The following is a 21616-nucleotide window of genomic DNA, read 5'->3' on the forward strand; positions in this document are numbered from 1 at the left end:
CTCACACACACATGACCATTGTCTCTGGCTGCCGAGCCCAGACTGTGACCCTGTGCATAATTAGAGAAGTGACCTGGATGGTGGGTGTGAGGAGGAGGTTGGGACATGGAGGAGGAGGAACTGCAGGGTATGGGTGAGGGATGATAAAGTGCTGTTTGTGGGAGTGTACAGGGATGAGGTGGAGAGAGGGTAGAGAAGTTAGGTGCAGTCAGGTGGTTAGACGGAGGGCAGATGGGCGGGGGTGCAGGGGTGGGGGGGGGGGGTGGAGGGAGGTAGGAATGAAAAGGAGAGAGGTAAAAAGATTGTGGGGGCATTGGTGAAATAGAAGGCCGTGTAGTGCTGGAGTGGGAACGGGGTTGGAGGTAGGTGGGTGAAGGGCAATGACAACGAAGGTTGAGTCCAGGAGGTTTAAGGGAATATGGGATATATTGCAGGGAGAATTCCTTCCTGCACAATTCAGAAAAGGTGGTGTTGGTGGGAAGGATCCAGTTGGCACAGACTGTGAAGCAATCATAATAATGAAGAACGTTGTGTTGGGCAGCATGCTCAGCAGTTGGGTAGTCCAGCTGTTCCTTGGCCACAGTTTGTCAGTGGCAATTCATATAGACAGACAGCTTGTTGGTTATCATGCCAACATAGAAGAAAACACAGTGCTTCTGGCTTAGCTTGTAGATTGCATGACTGGTTTCACAGACAGCCTTGCCTTTGATGGAATAGGTGATGTTTGCGACTGGACTGGAGTAGGTGGTGGCTGGAGAATGTATGGTACAGGTCTTGCATCTAGGTCAATTACAGGGATATGAGGTGTGAGGCAAGGATGTCCCTGTAGATGCAAGACCTGTACCATACATCCTTCAACCACCACCTACTCTTGTACAATCAAAAGCATCACCTCTCCCATCAAAGGCAGGGCTACCTGCAAAACCAGTGATGTGATCTACAAGCTAAGCTGTAAGCACTGTGTGTTGTTCTATGTGGGCATGACAACCAATAAGCTGACTGTCCACGTGACTGACCACTGACAAACTGTGGCCAAGGAACAACTGACCACTCAGTTGCTTAGCATGCTGCCAAACACAATGTTCTTTACAGCCTGTGCCAACTGGATCTTCTCAACAATACCAGCTTTTCTGAAATGCACTGGTGGGAATTCTCCCTGATATATATCCCACATTCCCTTAAAGCTCCCTGTCTCAATCTTCATTATTCATTGTCCTTCATCCCTTGCTGCCCCAGCCTCCTCCTTACACTCACCACTGCTGCTCCCATCATGCGCTGTTGCTTGCAGTCCAGACTCAGCAGCCAGAGACAGTGGTCATGTGTGTGAGAGCAGTGTTTGCATTTGCATGAATGTGTGTGTGTGTGTGTGTTGTCTGTTTCAGAAGAAGGTCTGCTGTCAAAATTATGAAAAGGATAGATTGCTACTTCCTATAAAGCGGAGATGTTGAGTCGCAGACAGGCACAACAAAAAGACTACTTAACACATAAGCATGTGTTTAGTAGTCTTTTTGTTGTTCCTGTCTGCAACTCAACACCTCCACTTTACGGGGAGTAGCAGTCTATTCTTTCCATAATATTGTCATTAATCCAAACTTCGTTTCATGTATTTTGGCTGTCAAATGGAACTGAGTAGTGTGGAATAACATGATTTTATTATATGCTAATTAGAACAGAATGCTATAATTTCAGATGTCTCTACCAATTAACCGAGTTCTATAGGTTTGGTATGTTGGTATTTCATAATCATTTACATATTATATCAATCATAAAGTAGCGATTGCTGATTCTGATATTATAATTACCTTGTTAATTGTAATCTGGATGATCACTTGGTTTTAATGTATAGAGAATTGTAGTTACAGACTTTACAATATGCCTTGTGCTTTGATCTGTTATTTATCAGTGCTCCCGCCCCCCCCCCCCCCCATCCCTCCCTGAAGAGTACTGTACATCTCCAAAATGTGCAAGACTCTTCCAGGCAATCCATGTAACAGAGAACCAATAATGAGAACAAATTTAAAGATTGACAACAAAATCTTTGAACATAAATGAACACAAAAGATAAGAAGTAAATAGTGCTACACAAGTACTTAATATTGAACAATTTAGTATTACACGGATTCTGCAAAGAAAATATATTTTAATCGTACAAGCCTTTAACTTTTCATAATCTCCTCTTCCACTGCAGAAGGTTATTATCGCTTCCAGTCATTTAGTCCTAGAAAAATCACAAATGTGGTCACATTTTCTATTAACCAAACCACTTACTTAAAGCAATGTATATTTCTTGTAGATGATTGACAGCACAATGAGAAACATAAGGTAGAGAACATGCAATGAAATACACAAAGATAAAATGAAAGTTTTAGTGCTAACTACAATTATGTGCAGTAAGATAACATTGCTTGTGACCCAGTAATGTTGATAATAATTCCCCTTTCTCTTGCATTTAATATTAAAGGTTAATTGTTCTTGTTTATTGGCAAGAAGAGAAAGTGGAATTATGTTAACAGCAAAAGCTGAGGCAGAAATCAGTGCAAACAGTGATTTTTGGCTTGTTGCTAACAGGGTGATGCATGGCCTTGAGAATACACATCAGTTAGTAATTCAATGGCAGCTTTTGTTTTGTACTGCAGCATTACTTTAAAAGGTGTTAGACTTCATTAGAAGAGTTTAGAGTAAATGCAGGTTCTTTTATTGACCATATGATAAGCATTCAGAGCTGTAGCATTGGCAGCTGATAAGTAGCATCATTATATAATTTATTTTTCAGATTTTTGTCTGATACTGTAGATGATCTTATTAGTTGTTTAATTATTATGCACCCCAACATGTGTGTAATCAGTCTGACACATCACTAATGTCCAAAACATGCACAGCAAGCATCCATGTTAAACCTAGTTTCACATCTATCTTCGTCATGGTGTCTGAATATCTTTAATGACACTCAGCATTGACAATCAACTTTGTCTTACATCATTGGAATTGTCACTGAGTGCATACATGGGAAGGACTAACAGTCAGCTGATGATACTCTAAAGTGGCTACTGTGTTCGCATCTCCGCCTGTGTGGAGTGCCTCATTAACCTGCTTATGGAATACTCTGTCTACAAATTAAACCACAGAAAATCATTTGCTCTTGAGATTGCACCCAAGTAAGTGAAGTTCACAGTTTTGTAAAGCATTTGCATTGGCAAAATTATTTGTTTGCACTATGCAACACATGCCAGACACAAGATCTCACTCACAAGTTACCCTGTCTATAAGTCCCCTTATCCCAATTTCAAATGTTTAGTTGCTCTTAGGTACACCCCAGATTTCACAGTAGTTTTAATGCAGGTTTTGCTTTAGGGGTTCTGTCATTCATGTTACATAGACATGTCTCAAATTCATCCCATCACAGATCTCATTATTTTTTAATGAAAAGCAAAATCTTTTCATGATGTATATATAAAGAATATTAGTTTTACATTTATCTGTATCTTTTTTGTTCTTTAGAAAAATATTTACAGTGCATGATAGTACCCTTCTATTAGTGAACTACTGGTTGGGTAGTTATTAGACCAATTCTATTTTGAGGATTTTTTACTGTACAGTCTCAACACTATTCAAGGCTTGGACAACAGAGTTTTGTCTGTTCTTTGAATGTAGTTTCATCTACTCATAGCAGAATAATGACCATGCATACATACCAAATACACACAAACTGAACAGAAAATTCTAAAGATAGGCTCAATGACAGGAGCACCGTGTTTTATTATATGCTCAGAATTTTCATTAAAATATTTGTCCTTCACTTCATTACAACTACTTATCTACTTAAAATTAATGAACTAGAAGTTTCCCTCATTCAGGCTCATGAATCTTGATTTTGTAAACACAAATTATTAAAATATAGTGCAGCTATATCCAAACCAATAATTTCATCGGAAGCATTTTCATTTTGTTCTCAGCACTCTGCTTGAGAGCTCACATAAACTTCAATCATTTCACTGTCACGGTCAAATAACCTATTATGCACATAATAAAGGTAGTGAATACCTTGAAGATAAAACTACTTATTTAACCTCCATCGAGGAAAACTAAGAGTCTCTTTCTAGACAAAATTTTAGACTTGTACGAAAGTACTTCCCTGTCTTAAGCATCTGTTAGTGGCACAGATTGGCACACTGTACATGCAGTACATCTTCTTGCAGTATATTGTTTTTTTCATTCAGACTTGAACTATTACATAGGAACTCATATACATAGATATTTCTTGCTAAACAGTTCAGGGTGTTATGCAGCATTCATTGTACTTAAAGGTATTGATATATAGCAGTAAAACTGTTCAGATAATGGTTTATTTCAAGTATTTCCTTACAGGTACTTGATAGCTTAGTACAATGACTACACAAAAATTGTTTTTTTCCCCTCCTTTTCTTATTTTTCTTCTTTTTTATTTTTTTCACTTGGATTCATATATGAAATTCCTTAAAGTATATTTTCACATGAATCACTAGCCAAGGAATACCTTTTACATTTTCTCACTTCAAGGAATTTAATCATCGCTATTACCCATTTAGATATTTTTCAAATCTTGGCAACTCTAAAGTCCTTCTATTTTGTTTGTTTTTGGAAAAGCCAAAAGGTAACTACTTGGGTGTGGCATCCTGATAATCTTGTATGGTCCTATTTACTGCTTCTTTTCTGTAGGGCAGAAGGTTTTGTGCATGATTTAAACAATACATTCTTCCCAACTAAATATTCATACACATATCCTGACATTTTGTCACAGGTGTTCTGTCTAATGCTGGCATGTTTAGTGAGTGCAGTCAGTGTATCCATTGTCTTTTCCTCCAGTGTAGATTCTTCTTTATGCAGGTGTGGCAATAGGTTTATCCAGTCATTAACTTCTTTACTGTTAGTTCACAGCTCTGAAGGGATTTAAAGGATTGCTTAAATTGGCTAATAATTTATGATGTATGCAATATGTTGAGTAAATTCTATTCAACATGTATGTTGTGTACTTGTGGATGCACACATAAATTGATTAAATTCTTGGAAAATACATTCAATTGGATTAATTTGCAGATGTATTTTTTATATAATAATGTGTTTGATGTCACAGTATTATGAGAAGGAAAGTTGCTACTCACAATATAGCGGAGATGCTGAGTCACAGATAGATACAACAAAAAGATTTTGGCTGAAAGCCTTAAGTGTGAAAATCTTTTTGTTGTGCCTATCTGCGATTCAGCATCTCTGCTATATGGTGAGAGCAACTTTCCTTTTCTTAATATTGTTACATTCCACCCTGGATTTTCCATTGTTTCTGTTTGGGAAAAAAAAAAAAAAAAAAAAAAGAGTAAAGGGCAAGTAAATGCTTAACTCCACATTTTGCAAAGGGTACTGGACTGATAACATAGAATGTAGTTCTGTGCAGTGATGCTTGTTTCTGAGTTTAATTTTCTGACAGATCAGACAAGTTTTCAACAATTTTGCTACATATCTTCGCATATTCTGAAAATAACAATAACAGTACTGTCTGAGTTTCTCAGATTAATTTTACGTGAGTAATGTCTTTACTTTGTTCCAGCTAGGCTCTGCATCTTATACTGTGACCATTTATCACACACATCTAGATAGTATTGTTTATAATGGGTCTCTTTCATTAAGGGAATCCAGAAATCAATGATTTTTTTCAGGATAGTCCATAAGATCACTTAGACCTTGCGGCAGATGCAACAAGGTGTGTGCTACTACATTGTCTTTACCTTTCATCTACATTATTTCAGAACTATATTCCTGATGGAATACTGTCTACTTTGTGATCTATCATGGAGTAACATACAGGTGAACAAAAATCTCAGTGCATGGTGATCATAAAATACTTTAATGTGTTTACTGTAAATGTAGTAGTTAACTTACTTGAGCACCCATACTATGGCTAGGACTCCCACCTCAGTAGCTAAATAAACATGCTCACATTCTGAAAGTGTTAGACTTGCAAAACTGATCATGTTAACTTCAACTCTATTGTCTTTCTCAGGTATTCGAAATAGAAAGGCTCCAAGTCCAGAAAAAGGTGTATCCATTGCAATAAAAAAAATCTAAATTCATGTCAGGATAACACGGAATCTCAGAATTTACAAACCATTTTTTATAGCATCAAAATCTGACTGACATGTCTCCATCCTACACCATATTGCATTTTTCTTTAGTAAGCTTAAGAATGCTGGGCTACTGAGCAGTTTGTTAGGAACAAAGTGACAAAAACAAGAAGAAAAAGAACAGAGGCCAGTGAATGCCTTTAGCTGCTGCTTTGCTGTAGGAGCTTATTTTACTAGGATCAGGTGTTATTCCTGAAGGAGGTATAATGCGTCTTGGAAATTTAATTTCTTCGTTACCATATTTTAATTTTTGTAAGTTGTTCAGCCTGTGAAAATTTACATAATGTTCCATCAAATAAATCAAGATGTTCCTCCCACATAGCTGTAGCAATTAAGATGTCATCTACAGATAGTGCCACTTTATCTATCAGGTCTGGTGCAGGAATAAACATACCATAACTTACAATGAGCCCAAAGAGTAATACTGAAAATGGTAACTTCTGCCAATATGGACAAAAGCCACATATTTCCTAGATTCATTAGACAGTAGAAGTTGCCAGTAGGGAGCTTTGAGATTAATGCTCATTAGAAAGCATCTACTGTGAAACTTCTGCAGTAGACCCTCTAAATTTTCAGGTTGTATAGACTGGCACAATTATTCTGTTAATGGCACATGCACCCAAGACTAAATGACTTTGGCCACAAGGCATATTGATTGCTAGTAATGAACTATACTACAGAGAGTGAGATGGTTCAATGGCATTCCAGTGAAGCATTCATTTTATTTCTCGGACAACAGCCTCTCATTTTGCCCATGTGCTGCAGTACGATTTTTGGCAAAATGTGTCTGTGGCATCACGTCCACATAGTACACATACGTATTTTTATACCTAGTTTTCATCAAATACACGTAAATTTTTCGTAAGTGTATTGCTTAATTTTAGTTGTTCTGAATGGAGTTATGATTAGTCCATTACTTTATCGTAGGTATAAGCTTTGTTGTTTTCACACTATCCACAGAGACTCGAAGAATTATTTTCAGGTGCACTCTTTGGTTTCACAAATTTTATCTTAAAATTCTGATAGCGTTTACCATGTTATACTGGGGTTTGTATTAAATCAACTGTGGTATCTTTGTCCTCAGTGCACAAATAGCATTTACCTTAAAAAATCTAATTTTACGTACTTTTCTTGGAAAAACTCCATGCCAAGTAAATGTTTGACTGAGACTGCTCAAAATTAGGAACTGGCATAGCATAACTTGATTTCTAGTTATAACAGCCATTTGTGTCTGCCATTTGACAAGTTGCAGTTTTGCAGCCAGAGCTGTAGTTACACAACAGTTCTGTACTGGGTAAATCAGCACTTTTTTATCTCCTTAATCTTGTTGATCAAGTTCTGTGATATAACATTAATAGAGGCATCTGTACGTAGAATAATTGAAGTACAAATTTTCCCAAGTATAGCCTTAATTAAGCTTGAACAATACTTGTGGATGATGATAACACTTGTTGATCCATATTCAGTTCATCTCTTGTATCAGTTTTGTCATTAGATCTTAACAGGTTAGTGTGATTGCCCCACCACATGAAATGCCTGTCATTGGAGTGCTTAATGAGGCCAGGATTAGTTTGATGAAGTGTGGTTATTGGTAGCTGGCTGTGGCTCATTGGTCACTTCAACAATGGTTAGTGACTAGCTTTGATTTTGCCGCCTACTATCAGATGAAACATGGTGTATCTGATTATTTTATGGATGAGTATTCATATTCTCCTGGTTCTGGTTTGCAGTACATGAATTCCAGTAACCGTAAGTGTTATTTCTGTAAAACTGTCTGCCGCATTTCAATGGTAGCCAGGATGATACTGATTAGTGTATCTTCTTCTGTCATTATTCAGATTTGACAGGCGGTGGTCAGTACACTGTGTGTCATTGCAGAGTAACATAGGAGGTGACATCATTTGGGTAGCACAGTAGCCATTTGGTCAGCCCGAATTGTGATTTTGGATGCGCAGCTGACTTGTTGCTGGTTGCACTATTGTAGCCAATACTGTTACTATATGGACATAATATGTTCTAAGTTATCATCCTGACATTTACTAATTTTTTATGAGCTCTAAAGGCAACTTTGCCTTTAGAATTCTCAGCACAACTTATGAGAAATTGGCTCTTCCCAATACCTAGGAAGTTTTGTCGAAGTACTTCTCAAAATATCTGAAGAGGCTACCCTGTTTAGCATGAAATGGTTCAGAATTGAATACCTGTTTCCTGAGCCTCTTCTGCATGCATCCTTACCAATATTTAGGTAAAAATTTTCTCTCAAATTGTTCATATGTTTGACAAGATTCAGCCATTTAAGTTGTCTAAAGGATGCCATCACCCTTAATATAGCCTGTTGTGAAGTGAATCTTTTGTTATTCATTCTATGATTGAGGTAGCACACCTCTGAAGCTTTTATGAACACAACTGAATGTTGGGTATGTTTATACAATGAAAGACCTGGAATTGTCTGTGCTTAAGTAAACTGTTTTCAAGTTGGATAGAGGCTAGTAAACGTGCAACCCCTTCTTTGCGGCTTGATGATAAATCATTGGAATTCATTTTTTTATTGTACATTGCACGATACTCAGCAGGATTATTGTAACTATCACATTTTATTAGCAGTTCGTGGGGTGTCTTGACCTGTTCCTTTAACTGTGCAGAATTCCTGTTGCAGAGTAGTAATCTGCATTGTAACTTGGTCATGGTATTCTGGTAAACCTTTGCTTAAAGCAGATTTTCTTTCAGTTAAGTCTGACTTTATTGATTCACCAATACTGTCCCTTTTGGACATAGCAGCTCTGACTGATTTATTTGTGACACATTCTAATTCTGAATCAAGTTTGCTACTAATTCTTCATTATTGTGTGAAAGCCATTGCAAAAAGTGAACAACAGTGTGCTGGCACCAATTTTCATTTTGTGTCTGTATTTAATCCCCCTGCTCTTGACAAAAGTATCAACTTTATTTTCTAACTGTCCTACAGTATTCTTTGTTTTTGTCCCATAGAGAAAGTAGGTATAGGACAAGGAACAATGATAGTATTAAATAAATACATTATGACTTTCATGCAATTATTATTAGTCTAACAATGGAAACTTCAAGTTGAGATAACAATGTGGGAAAAGGTAGATTGCTACTTACCATAAAGATGACACATTAAGTTGCAGACAGGCACAATTAAAAGACACTTACACATAAGATTTTGGCCACAGCTTACATCAGAAAAAGAAAGAGAAACTCCCACCATTCATTCAAAGAAGCAAGCATGCCTCATGCAGGGACCAAACTGCCAGCAGGTGAAGTGTCAGGAGGTTGAGAGGCATGAGGTGGCAAAAATGGAGCGAGAAAGGAGAGGAGTGGCGAAAGATGGGTGGGTTCATTGCCAGAGGTCATCAAACAAAAGAGAGTGGGAGACAAGAATGGGGAGGAGGTGATAGATCACAGTGGATGGAAACTGTTTGGAAGAGTATGTGGAGACAGGCTGACACCATAGATTGAGGCTGGGATGATTACAGGAGTGGACAATGTGTTGTAAGGATAATTTCTACCTGTGCAGTTCAGAAAAGCTGATGGTGAAGGGAAGGATCAAGATGGCTCAGGTAGTGAAGCAGCCATTGAAATCAAGTATTCATCTGCATGTAGTGCCACAGGGTGGTCTACTTTACTCATGGCCACAGTTTGACAGTGCCCATTCCTCATGGTGGCCAGCTGGTTGGTAGTCATACCAATATAAAAAGCTGTGCAAAGATTGCAGCAGAGCTGGTATGTGACATGGCTGCTTTCACAGTTGGCCTGGCCCTTGATGGGGTAGGATAAACTTGTGACAGTTCTGGAATAGGAAGTGCTGGGTGGATGGGTTGGGCAGGTCTTGCACCTGGATTTTCCACTGGGATATGATACCTGTGGCAATGCATTGGGGTTGGGAGTGGCTAGGGCTGAATGAGGGGGGCTGTGGAGGTTGGGTGCATGAAGAAACACCACTTTAGGAGGGATGGGAAGTATCTCGGGTAGGATCTCCCTCACTTCAGGGCATGATGATAGGTAATCAAAGCCCTGGTGAAGGATGAGGTTCAGTTGTTCCAGTGCATGTTGGTACTGGGTGATGAAGGCGACATTCCTCTGTGGCTGGTTCTTGGGGTAGTGTGAGGATATGGGGTGTGAGTGGAAATGGCACAGCAGATCTGTTTATGGGCTAGGTCTGGGGGATAATGCCTGTCTGTGAAGATCTTGGTGAGACCCTCAGCATACTGAGCAAGGGAGCTCTTGTCAACACAGATACACCATCCCCAGGTGGGAAGCCTATTAGGTAGGGACTTCTTTGGTGTGAAAGGTATGACAACTGTTGAAAAGCAGGTACTGTTGGTGGTTGGTGGGTTTAATTTGGACAGAGGTGCAGGTGGAGCCATCAGAGAGGAGGAGGTCAACATCTAGGAATGTGGTATGCTGGGTTGAGGAGGACCAGGTGAAATGCATGGGAGAGAAGGTGTTGAGGTTTGGAAGGAATGAAGATAGGATGTTTGGCCCTGGGTCCAGGTCATGAAGATATCATCAATGAACCTGAACCAGACTGGGATTCAGTATTTTGAGAGGCTAGGAGGGTCTCCTCTAGATGGCCCATAAAAATTTTGGCGTAGGAGGGTGGCATGTGGGTGCCCATGGCTGCACCATGGATTTGTTTATATACCTTCCATTCAAAGGAAGAGTAACTGTGAATTAGGATATAGTTAGTAAGTGGTAGTGGATTTGGAGCCTGAAGGATGCTGGGAAAGGTAGTGTTCAATAGCAGTGTAACACTTCTGACACTAAATGTAACTGGGTTTTCTCTTTTGATGCTAGACAATTGTCAGGATAAGCATTAATGCAAAGGGCATTTGATTCTAAAGCATTATGTCAGGGTGAGAAACACTAAATAAATTACTTTTTCTCTCTTAACAACATGTGGTCTTCAGCTCCAAAACTGAGCTGAAAACTACTCCTCTCGGGCCCACTGCGTCTCGCGTATTTATTTACTTCAGTTTTCTGGAGGTGAATGACTTCACGGTCATTGCCTCTTCTGTCACATTGATAAGCTTCTCGAAGAATCTTCTTAACATCTGTCATTGGCTCTTGGAATGTGGGCGAGGGCCTTTGATCACATCCGATAATTGAGAAACACGTGAGCCGGTCGGGCGATGCCCTGATGGTTGAATCGACAGCGTCCACTTATGTGGGGAGGGCGATGGCTTCTTCTGTCATGTTAAAAAGCTTCTCAGAGAATCTTCTTGACGTGAGCCAGTCGGGCGATGCCCTGACGGCTGACTCGACAGTTTCTGCTTCTCTCCTGAACGTGCTGACTTCAAGTGCCGGCCGTTGCCACTGCTGCTTTGCCCGCTGTTTGCCAGTGTGTACTTGTCTAAACTAAACTAAGTTTTTCATTTATTTTCTAATTTCTACTTCACTTTACATTGAATTCACTAATTTATTTACCTATATTAAGTACCACTCAACATTCCTCCCCTCTTCAGAGAAATTCGCTCTCAAATTTACCACTCAACACCTATCTTAAGTACCACTCAACAGCAGTAAGACCATGGGCACGAAGGATGTTGGTAAAATAAAATAAAATAAAATAAAACAAATGGTGTGTTGGGAGATGGTGTCAACAGTGATGAACAGGGCCCTAGGAAGTAAAGAGATGGGGATGTTGGAGAGACAGTGAAGTGATTGGTGTCTTTGATGTGGAAATCTGGGTTACGGGCAGTTGGTTGGAGGTGCTGGTCAGTGAGGGCCAATATTCTTTCAGTGGGGGCACAATAACCAGCCACAATGGGACATATAGGATTGCTGGGTTCGTGGATTTGAGGAGCATGTAGAAGGTGGGTGTGTTGGGTGTCATAGGAGTGAAGAGGGAAATGGATTCAGGGGAGAGGTTCTGGGAAGAGCCTAAGGCTTTAAACAGGGATTGGAAGTTGTGTTGGACTTCTGGGATGGGATCACTCTGCAGAGTTTGTTGGTGGAGGAATCAGATAATTGGCAGAGGCCTTCCAGCAGGTAGTCACTGTGATTCATAACAGCAATGGTGGAACCTCATCTGCAGGTGTGGTGATTAGGTCAGGATTTGATGTGAGGTTGTACAGCTATTCCTTCTTCCACTGAAAGGTTGGTGTTCTGAGGAAGGGACTTGGGGAAGGACAGTGAGGTTAAGTTGGAGGTAAGGAATTTCTGGAAGGTGACAAGTGGATGGTTAGGTGGGAGACAGGGGAGGAGGAGTGTGTGTGTGTGTGTGTGGGGGGGGGGGGGGGGGGGAGAGTCAATCATGGTTTGTATGAACTGGGAGAGGCATGGTTCAATTTTGAAATCAGGTTGGCATTGGTGGGAGGGAGTGTAGGACTAAAGGTGAGGCCCTTGGATAGGACTGAAACTTCTATGTATGGAAAGATTAACAGTAGTGTTAAGACAGTGCTTCTCTCTCCCCCCCATCTATACATTGCTATACCTTCCCCTTTCCCACCCCCTCCAGGCTACTGCTTCCATTCTACATGATAGCTGCATTCTGATCCAAGCTGCTAGAGGTGGTAGTCACATGTGCGTGAGGTGTGCTTGCTTGTGTGAATGAGTGGCATGTGTGTTTCTCTTTCTTTATCCGACGAGGGCTGTGGCGAAAGCTAATATGTAAGCGTCTTTTAATTGTGCCTGTCTGCAGCTTAATGTGTCATCTTTACAGCAAGTAGCAATCATTTTTTCCTACACTGTTATTATTAGTCTAAGTAGTGTAATGATAAAATGAGACTGCCATATGGTAGCAGCTCAGTCAGAGAAAAAGCAGTGAGAGAGTGTCGTGCAGGAAGCTGAAACTGATTCCCCAATGGCCTTTCAAATAAAATCCCAACAATTATCTAGAGTTTAGATACTTTACAAATATTTATACCATTATCCTAGACTTTATAAGGCTGTCTGGGTTTTTTATACATTGTTCTATTATATGATCCATTTCTTCACAGACAGTTACTTATCTACCATTGAACTTTCTATACACAAGGACATCCACAACATTTTTCCATAGTGTTTAGCTTTGCCTTTCTGAACTAATCTCTCTCCTTTCCCTTATTTCTTATATGAAGTTCAATGTATTTCCATCATACCTCTGTTACAATAAACTTTATAGCTTTATCATTTCCCTATAATTATTTTCAGTGTTGTATTGGGTGCAGTGGCATGTATTAAAATATATTTTCATATAGGGTGCAATGACATTCTACAGCATACAGGGTGTATCAAAAAGAGTCATCTGATGAAAAAAATTATAACTTTTATGTTATTTGAGATATATGCATGAACAATGTACTGCTGGAAAGAGCAAACTCTGGAGTTTTACATGGTTCCTGTTAGGTAGCAGCAGTGTGCACCCATTTCAGCTCTAGTAATAATGGTGTAGGGACAACAGAAAGCGTTTTGTGTTCTACATTTTATACAGTGCGGGTCAGTAATAACTGTTCACGGTGGCTTTTGTACTAGGTATGATGTGGATTCTCATATAGCACAAAGTATTAGATGGTGTCATGAACAGTTCTGAGAAACAGGCTGTTTGTGTAAAGGCAAATCGCCAGGCCATCCCTGAATGTCTGACAGAGATGACGAATGCATCTGCCATAGTTTCACAAGGAGTCTGCAGAAATCCATTACCTGTGCAGCTCAACAGCTCAACATGCCCCCGATGTCCATCTGGCATGTTTTGTGTCAACATTTACACATGAAACCATACAACATTCAGCTACTGCAAGCTCTTGTAAAGGTGACAAACACTAATGTGTGGAGTTTTGTAACTTCATTTTTGGCAAGATGGAGGATGACAGTTTTCTTCCACGCATAGTGTTTAGTGATGAGGCAACATTTCATTTAAATGGAAATGTCAGAATAAGGGGGATGGAACAACAACCACATGAAGTTGTACGACTTGAGAGGGACTCTCCAAAATTTAATGTGTTTTGTGCAGTTTCATGGGAAAAGGTGTATAGTCCATTTTTCTTTGCTGAGAATACTGTTACAGCAAGCATACACCTTGACATTCTGGAGAGCTTTCTTTCCCACAGTTGGAGACTTATTTGAATGACTTCATTTACCAAAAGGATGGGGCACCACCACACTGGCATCTGGAACTGTGGGAGTTTTTATATCAAAGGATAACTGAACAATGGTTTGATCACACTGAACCAAATGATTGAACCTTACATTATTAGCCTCCAAGGTCACCAGACCTGATTATATGTGATTATTTCTTGGGGGGTTTATAAAAGACTGTGTTTATGTGCCTCCATTACCAACAACAATGAATGAACTGAGACATCGCATAACAACAGCTATGGAAGCTGTAACTCAAGACATGCTTCCTGCAGTGTGGGAACAATTTGAATACTGCATTAACATATGCCATGCATCTTAAGGGGGACATATTGAACACCTACTTTTATTTTTTATTTTATTTGAGATACATATTTCATAGATCCAGTATGGCATGATTACGCATGGATGTGGAACGAGTCAAAGCAGATACAATATAGATATCATACAATACAATACATACTGGTATATTACACATGGTAGATGAATGAGTCAAAACTGGTACAATACAATAATATAATAGAGATAATAAACAATACATTACAAAAGATAATAGTGATAAAAAATAATACAGATACAATGACAAAGGAAATAATCTGAATTACTACTCAAATTATTTATCTCTGCTGAAGAATTCATCTAAAGAGTAGAAACATTTTTCCAGTATGAATTCCTTTAGCTTTTTTTTAATAGCATTTTATTTTCTTTTGGACACTTTATATTACTCAGGAGTGTGTTAAAGATTTTTGTACTTGTGTACTTTACCCCATTTTGTACCAGAGAGAGATTTTTCCATTCACAGAGCATGTCACCTTTCCGTCTTGTTTTATAATGTTGGTATGCCTCATTTGTTTCATATTCAGAGGAATTGAGAAGTGTGAATGCCATGAGTGAGAGGAGTTATTGTGAGGTAGCGGTTAATATACCTAACTGTTTAAAAAGATTGCGACATGAAGTTCTTGGAGGAACACAACATATAATTCGGACTAATTTTTTCTGGTGTACAAAAATTTTTTTTGAAACTGGTGAGTTTCCCCCCAAAAATCATTCCATAGCACATCACTGAATGAAAGTAGCCAAAATATGCAGACTTTGATACGTTGATGTCTCCAATTTTGGAGATTATTCGGATGGCAAATGTTGCTGAGCTAAGCTTTTTAAGTGTTTGCTGTATGTGGAATTCCCAGTTGAGCCAGTTATCTATGTGAACACCAAGGAACTTTGTGCACTGAATGCTCTGTAACTGTTGGCTCTCGTGTGTGCAATGTTAATCTCTTCTGGGCTTATGTAACTGGATTGGAACTGCATGTAATTTGTTTTACCGAGGTTTATTGCTAGAGAATTTGCTGTGAACCAGTTCAGAGCATTTGCAAGTGCTTGATTGTCATTTAACTCTATGTCAGTGGAGGTTTTGCTGGCTATCACTATACTTGTGTCATCTGCAAACATTGTGATATTGCTAGCACTGTTTGAGGACAGGGCTAGGTCATTAATATATATAATAAAAAGAAGAGGACCAAGGGCTGACCCTTGTGGAACTCCATGATGTACGAAACATCAAAAAACAAAATTCATTGTATATGTTCATTAGTTTTAGAAATATAGATGGGCCAAATCAGATGATTCTTTTTGATACATCCTGTATAGCGTCACAGCATGATAGTCAGTGTCAATGGATCAATCATACGTCATCATGCTTTCCTTTCCAGGACATAATACATTTTACCACCATTAAACACATCTAATAAGTGTGCTAATTCAATTACAGCATTATGCAATGAGACTGTAAATCAGTTATAAAATCCTATTGCTTGAATAAACAGTGGGTATGATTTAAAGTATCATATCACTGTTACTCACTCGCTGAAGCACATAGCGTAAGTTTGCCTGTAGGTGACACAGTTGCATCTGTATCTGTTCAGGCCAGTCAATCATCAAATGTAGAATTTGTGTTATAAGAAACTATATTTTTTGAGTGCAGTCAGTGAATTGAATTATAATAACTAGGTAGAGTTTAGGTTATTCAGACAATTTATATACATTTTACTTCCATCCCTAAAACCTTTGAGTAGACATTTTAGTATCAACATGTTTTAGATCATTGATTCATACTGAATTAGTTACATATGGCAAAAAGGATAAATAATAATTAATCAAAGAATGGAAAATCCAGAATGGGATGTAACAATATTATGAGATGGAAAGTTGCTACTCACCATATAGCAAAGATACTGAGTTGCAGATAGGCACAACAAAAAGACTTTCACAATTAAAGCTTTTGGCCATTAAGGCCTTCATAAACAATACACCCCCCTCCCCCCCCCCCCCCCTTCCATGCACACACACTTGACATTTACATTGAGCAGGAATGAAAAATACTAAGATTTTAACACTCTCTGTACCAGGCCTATTTTATGCACCCGTCCCTAGAAACCGGGCAATTTTACCAATATTAAAAAAATTACTGCATCAAATCTACTGTTTGGATTGTGGCAAATTTGGTACCATCTTGAAGCTGCACATTTCTACTTTAATTCTGAGTGAAAGAAACTACTTTACAATGCACAGCTTTAAGGTACAGTTATAGAAATCACTTAGATGTTTTAAGAATTTAGAAAAAGTCATACGAATAAGGGAATACAATTGTGATTTATTTTTAACCAAAATTGTGGCACTACATTACATGTTTCTGATAGTATACAGTATTACATATAAATTTCACACAGAATCATATTGTTTTTTAGTGTGGAAAATTTTAAAGCAAGGTTCCAGGCAGAGTGCAACGCCACACTGTTCACATTCGTATCGTGTCTCTTTGCGAGAAGCCTTGCCACTCTGTTTCTTGCTCCTGGAACTGCACACGTGACACACACGAGCAGCATACTTCTTAGTAGTTGCAGGTATGTGCTGCAAAAAATGTCTCTTTGTTAGCCGACCTACAGTTCCTTCATTTCTTGGAATGAATTCAAGTGTGTCGTCTTCAACAAGCTGAACTGCAAGCACTGTTATAAAGTCTGTTATTGTAATTTTCTTCCTGTGCACTGCATTGTACAGCCAAAATGCATTTGATACTCCCATAAGCAGCAAATGGAAATATAATTTTCGCCACCATTTCACAGTTCTGTGCTGGAACGGATTGTACTGCAGGCGTTGGTCTCCAATATCCACTCCAATTTTATTGAGGTTGTAATCAAGTACCTGAAGTGGTTTCAATACTACAGACCCATTTCTCTTAGTATGCGTACCAAATGTTGCTTGATGCCTTGTAGACAATGTATACACATCTCTCTTATCTTTCCACTTCATTGCCAATACATTATCTTTACGCCGAAAAGACATTTCGCCCTTTTTCAGCTTAGCAGATACTAAATCTTTAGGCAATCCTTTCCTGGATTTGTTCACAGTACCAACAGCTCCAGTGCCTTTCTCTGCCAGTTGCTGAAATAGCTCTGGACTGGAATAAAATCGATCTAAATACACAGTGTGGCCTTTGTTCAGCAAGCTGCTGTCAGACAACAATCGCAAAATAACCGCAGACGAAGAATTGTCAACAATATGCTTACCAGCATAAACTTCAAAATTTACAACATAGCCACTACTGGCTTCAGCAACAGCATATACTTTCAGTCCATACTTATGAGGCTTATTTTGCATGTAAACACGGAAACTCACACGACCTCGAAATGGGCAAATTCCTTCATCAATTGTCACTTTTTCTGAGGGACGATATGCCTGGATACATCGCTCCTTCAAATTATTATAATATGGCAAAACTTTGTAAAGTGGATGAAATCCATCTTCGCCTGGTTTTTTCTGATTTGAATTGTCAACAAGATGCAAGCATGACAGTATCTGAGTGAAACGCAAACGGCTCATGACATGGGGACAAAAGTTACAACTAAGAACAGGATTAGTGCTCCAATGGTCCGCAATTTTTGGCTTTTTCGAAACACACATGTGGAAAATAATACCCAAGAAACGCCTCATCTCACTTATAGTCACTGGCTTCCACGAACTCAAAACTGAATGGGGCTTCAGATTATTTCCTCTTCTTTTCTTCTGTATTGTCTGTGATGCATACAAATTTGTCTGTCTCTTGAGTTCATTTACGTCACTGTCAGTAAGGAACACTTTACTGCAATCCAGTACAGAACTCGACTCATCAATATCCACTAGTATCTGCCTGGGTGTCGTGTTGACAGGCAGAGGTCGGTAGGTGTCAACTGCAGTCCACTCACTGTCTTTCGGATACGGCACAGCTGCTGGATTTGAAGCAACACCTTCAACATCATTCTCGTCTTCATCTGAAGACAAACTGTCATCAATCTCGTCTTCTAAAAAGAATATCACATTATGTGTAACTACATACATCGTTTACACATGTTCAACAGATATGTGCGTACTGCACAATTACGTGGAAAATTCGGAAATACGTACCTTCAAACACACCATTGCATTCAGAATCGTCTGAATCACTCTCTACATTATCCAGAGTGTCGCTATGATTGATCAAATCCGCAATTTCTGCGTCTGATAAACCGCGCCGAAACATGATGACAAACAACTGAATGATATACAGACTGAGAACGCAAAGATAAGTTTTAACATGAATTACAGCGCTGCCGTGACATCTATGGACGCATTTTGTTAATAAACATCTGAAAAACGTATAGCGCTGGCCAAACCCGTAGAAATAACGTTGCAGTGTTTTGAATGAAATTAAATGTAGCGGCCCGTAAATTTTACGGGCTTGGTGATTTTCGCGCGATCCCAGGCCCGTAAATTTTACGGGCTTGGCGCTTAGAGTGTTAAGGCACTATCAATTGTGACCTTCAGGTAAAGTTTACATTGGCAAACATATTCCATGGATAAGCTTCATATAGATGGATAGGAAGTGGTACCTTTCATTTAGAAAAGGCAAAGTAGTAATTTAATGGCTCATTCAGGTATTAACTCCTTAAGTGTGAGGTAACAGATGTAAGTTGTGTTTCAATAAGACAAATAATTAGACCACTGTGGTCCTGGTGTGACGAAGTTTAAAAAAGAATCATAAAACAATTCATTTCATCTATAATGTTGTAACTGAATAAAGTCATGTTAGCGTGAGGGTCATGAAGGTGCACAGAAACTTTAAAATGTGGAGTCACTTACTATTCTCTTCCCACCCACACTGAATTAAGTAGTCAGTACATGTGTCAGGGTTCAGACTGTAAGAAAACACTGTGGCAACAAGCTCCTTTGAAAGTTAGTAACTGTTAGGAAGTGTAAAGATAATCTCAACATTAGAAGATCATTTGATAAACAGTAAGAAAGCTATGTAATGTATCTTAACATAATGTAACATTGACAAAAAGATGAAATATTTAAAATATGTCATAAAATACTATATGATGGACAGTTATGCTTTTACAGGTACAATACATCATAGCTACATTTGATGACATGTGGATGTTCCAAGCAGTTTGCCAGACACTTACACAGAACTGGTCACTAAAACATATAACAATTACCATGAACAACAATGTAGGAAAAGACAGATTGCTACTTAGTGTAAAGAATACAAATAAGGTGCAGATGGGCACAATTAAAAGACATTTATATAAAGCTTTAAGCTACAGGCTTCGTCAGCAAAAGAGAAAGACACACCATTCATACACACAAGCAAGCACACCTCATGTACATGAGTTCCAACTACAGCATCTCAGGTTGAAATGCAACTATCATGTGGGATGCAAGCTGCAGCCTGGAAGGGGTGGGCAAGGGATAGTTGTGTATGGGTGGGAAGAGAGATGAACACTGTCTGCTGTAGTGTGCAGGGACTAGAATGCCAGCAGGTGCAGTGTCAGGAGGTTGTGGGGCAGGGAGGGGTGGAAAAAATTAGTGAAAAAGGAGAGGAGATGGGAAAGATGGGCAGGTGTGTTGCCAGAGGACAGCAAATAAACGGGGTAGGAGACCAGAACAGGGAGGAGATGATAGGACAGAGCAGGTGGAAACTGTTTGGTGGAAGGTGTGGGGACAGTATGACACCATAGGTGGAGGCTTGGTTAAGTATGGTAGTGGAGAATGTGTTGTCAGAATAACTTCCATTTGCACAGTTCAGAGAAGCTGGTGGAGGAGGGAGGATACAGATGGCTTGGGTACTGAAGCAGCCATTGAACTTAAGTGTGTTTTGTTCAGCTGCATGTTGTGCCATAGGGTGGTCAATTTTGCTCTTGGCCACAGTTTGGCAGTGGACAGTTGGTTGGTAGCCATACCAATGTAAAAATCTGTGCAATGATTGTAGCAGAGCTCGTAAATGACATGGCTGCTTTCACAGGTGCCTGCTCACTGACGGTGTAGGATAAACCTCTGACAGGACTGGAACAGGAAGTGCTGGGTGGGTGGATTGGCCAGGTCTTGTACCTGGGTCTTCCACAGGGATATGATCCTTGCGGGTAGGGGTTGGGGTTCAGGTTGGGATTGGGATGGGCGAGATTGGGATTGGCATAGGGATGAACTAGGATGTTGTGGAGGTTGGATGGGTGCTGGAACACCACTTTAGGAGGGTTGGGAAGTATCTCAGGTAAGATGTCCCTCATTTCAGAGTATGACGATAGGTAATGAAACCTGTGAGGGATGTGGTTCAGCCGTTCCTGTCTGGGGTTGTACTGGTTGAAGAAAGGGACACTCCTTTGTGGCTGGTTCTTGGGAGTTGTGATGTCCCCTCTCCCCTTTTGTTGTCATTGTTGATGTTGAGCCGCTACTGCTACAGCTCGATTGATGGAATGGAGACACGACACACAGTGATGGTTGTCTCCATTGGACAATGTGGAACAGCACCTGAAAATGTCTTAAAGAAAATTGTTCCTCACATAATGTATGAAAGTCCATTTGCAAGTCCGCACAGTCTTCTCAGCTATGCAAACTGCTGATTTTAATTGTCTGTTATGGTTTTATGATGATTTGCTATGCCCGGTTAGTTAGTTATTGCTGTATTGAGTGAATTATTCATCACTGGCATTGTTTCACACCACTGAAGTGAGGAAAAATTCATTTGTGGTTCAGTATCAGTAGTTGTTGTTTTGTTGCTAGGCAGAACTGTTCACTATGGCATGACTCAAATCCAAAGATAATCTATAATGCTACCTTGCTTTCATATGTCGCAATATTGTTTCGGCAAAACACTCCTTTCAATGCTCAATGTCACTCTTTCAATTAAAATGTTAACAGTTAATTAATTTTGATCATCAACTATCACACTGTTCAATTAATGATGAGGCCAACACATGAGATTTCCATTCTTAGCAGTTAGTTTATAATCATCACGCCACACACACCACGATGGATCAGATCAATTATGATTCTTTTCGGTTCGGTGATCGTGACAATTATGACAGCTTTTACTA

General features: G+C 39.4%; 1 protein-coding gene across 1 annotated transcript in view; it reads left to right on the forward strand.

The window, feature by feature from the left end:
• Positions 1-19002: 19002 nt before the first annotated feature.
• The window catches only part of LOC126457087 (uncharacterized), a 763934-nt gene continuing 761320 nt past the window's right edge, over positions 19003-21616 (forward strand). Inside the window, exon 1 of the mRNA XM_050093111.1 lies at positions 19003-19067. The gene's annotated coding sequence lies outside the window, so the exon portion shown is untranslated. The remainder of the gene's footprint in view (positions 19068-21616) is intronic.

Source organism: Schistocerca serialis, chromosome 2 (assembly GCF_023864345.2).
Source record: "Schistocerca serialis cubense isolate TAMUIC-IGC-003099 chromosome 2, iqSchSeri2.2, whole genome shotgun sequence".
NCBI classification, from domain to species: domain Eukaryota; kingdom Metazoa; phylum Arthropoda; class Insecta; order Orthoptera; family Acrididae; genus Schistocerca; species Schistocerca serialis.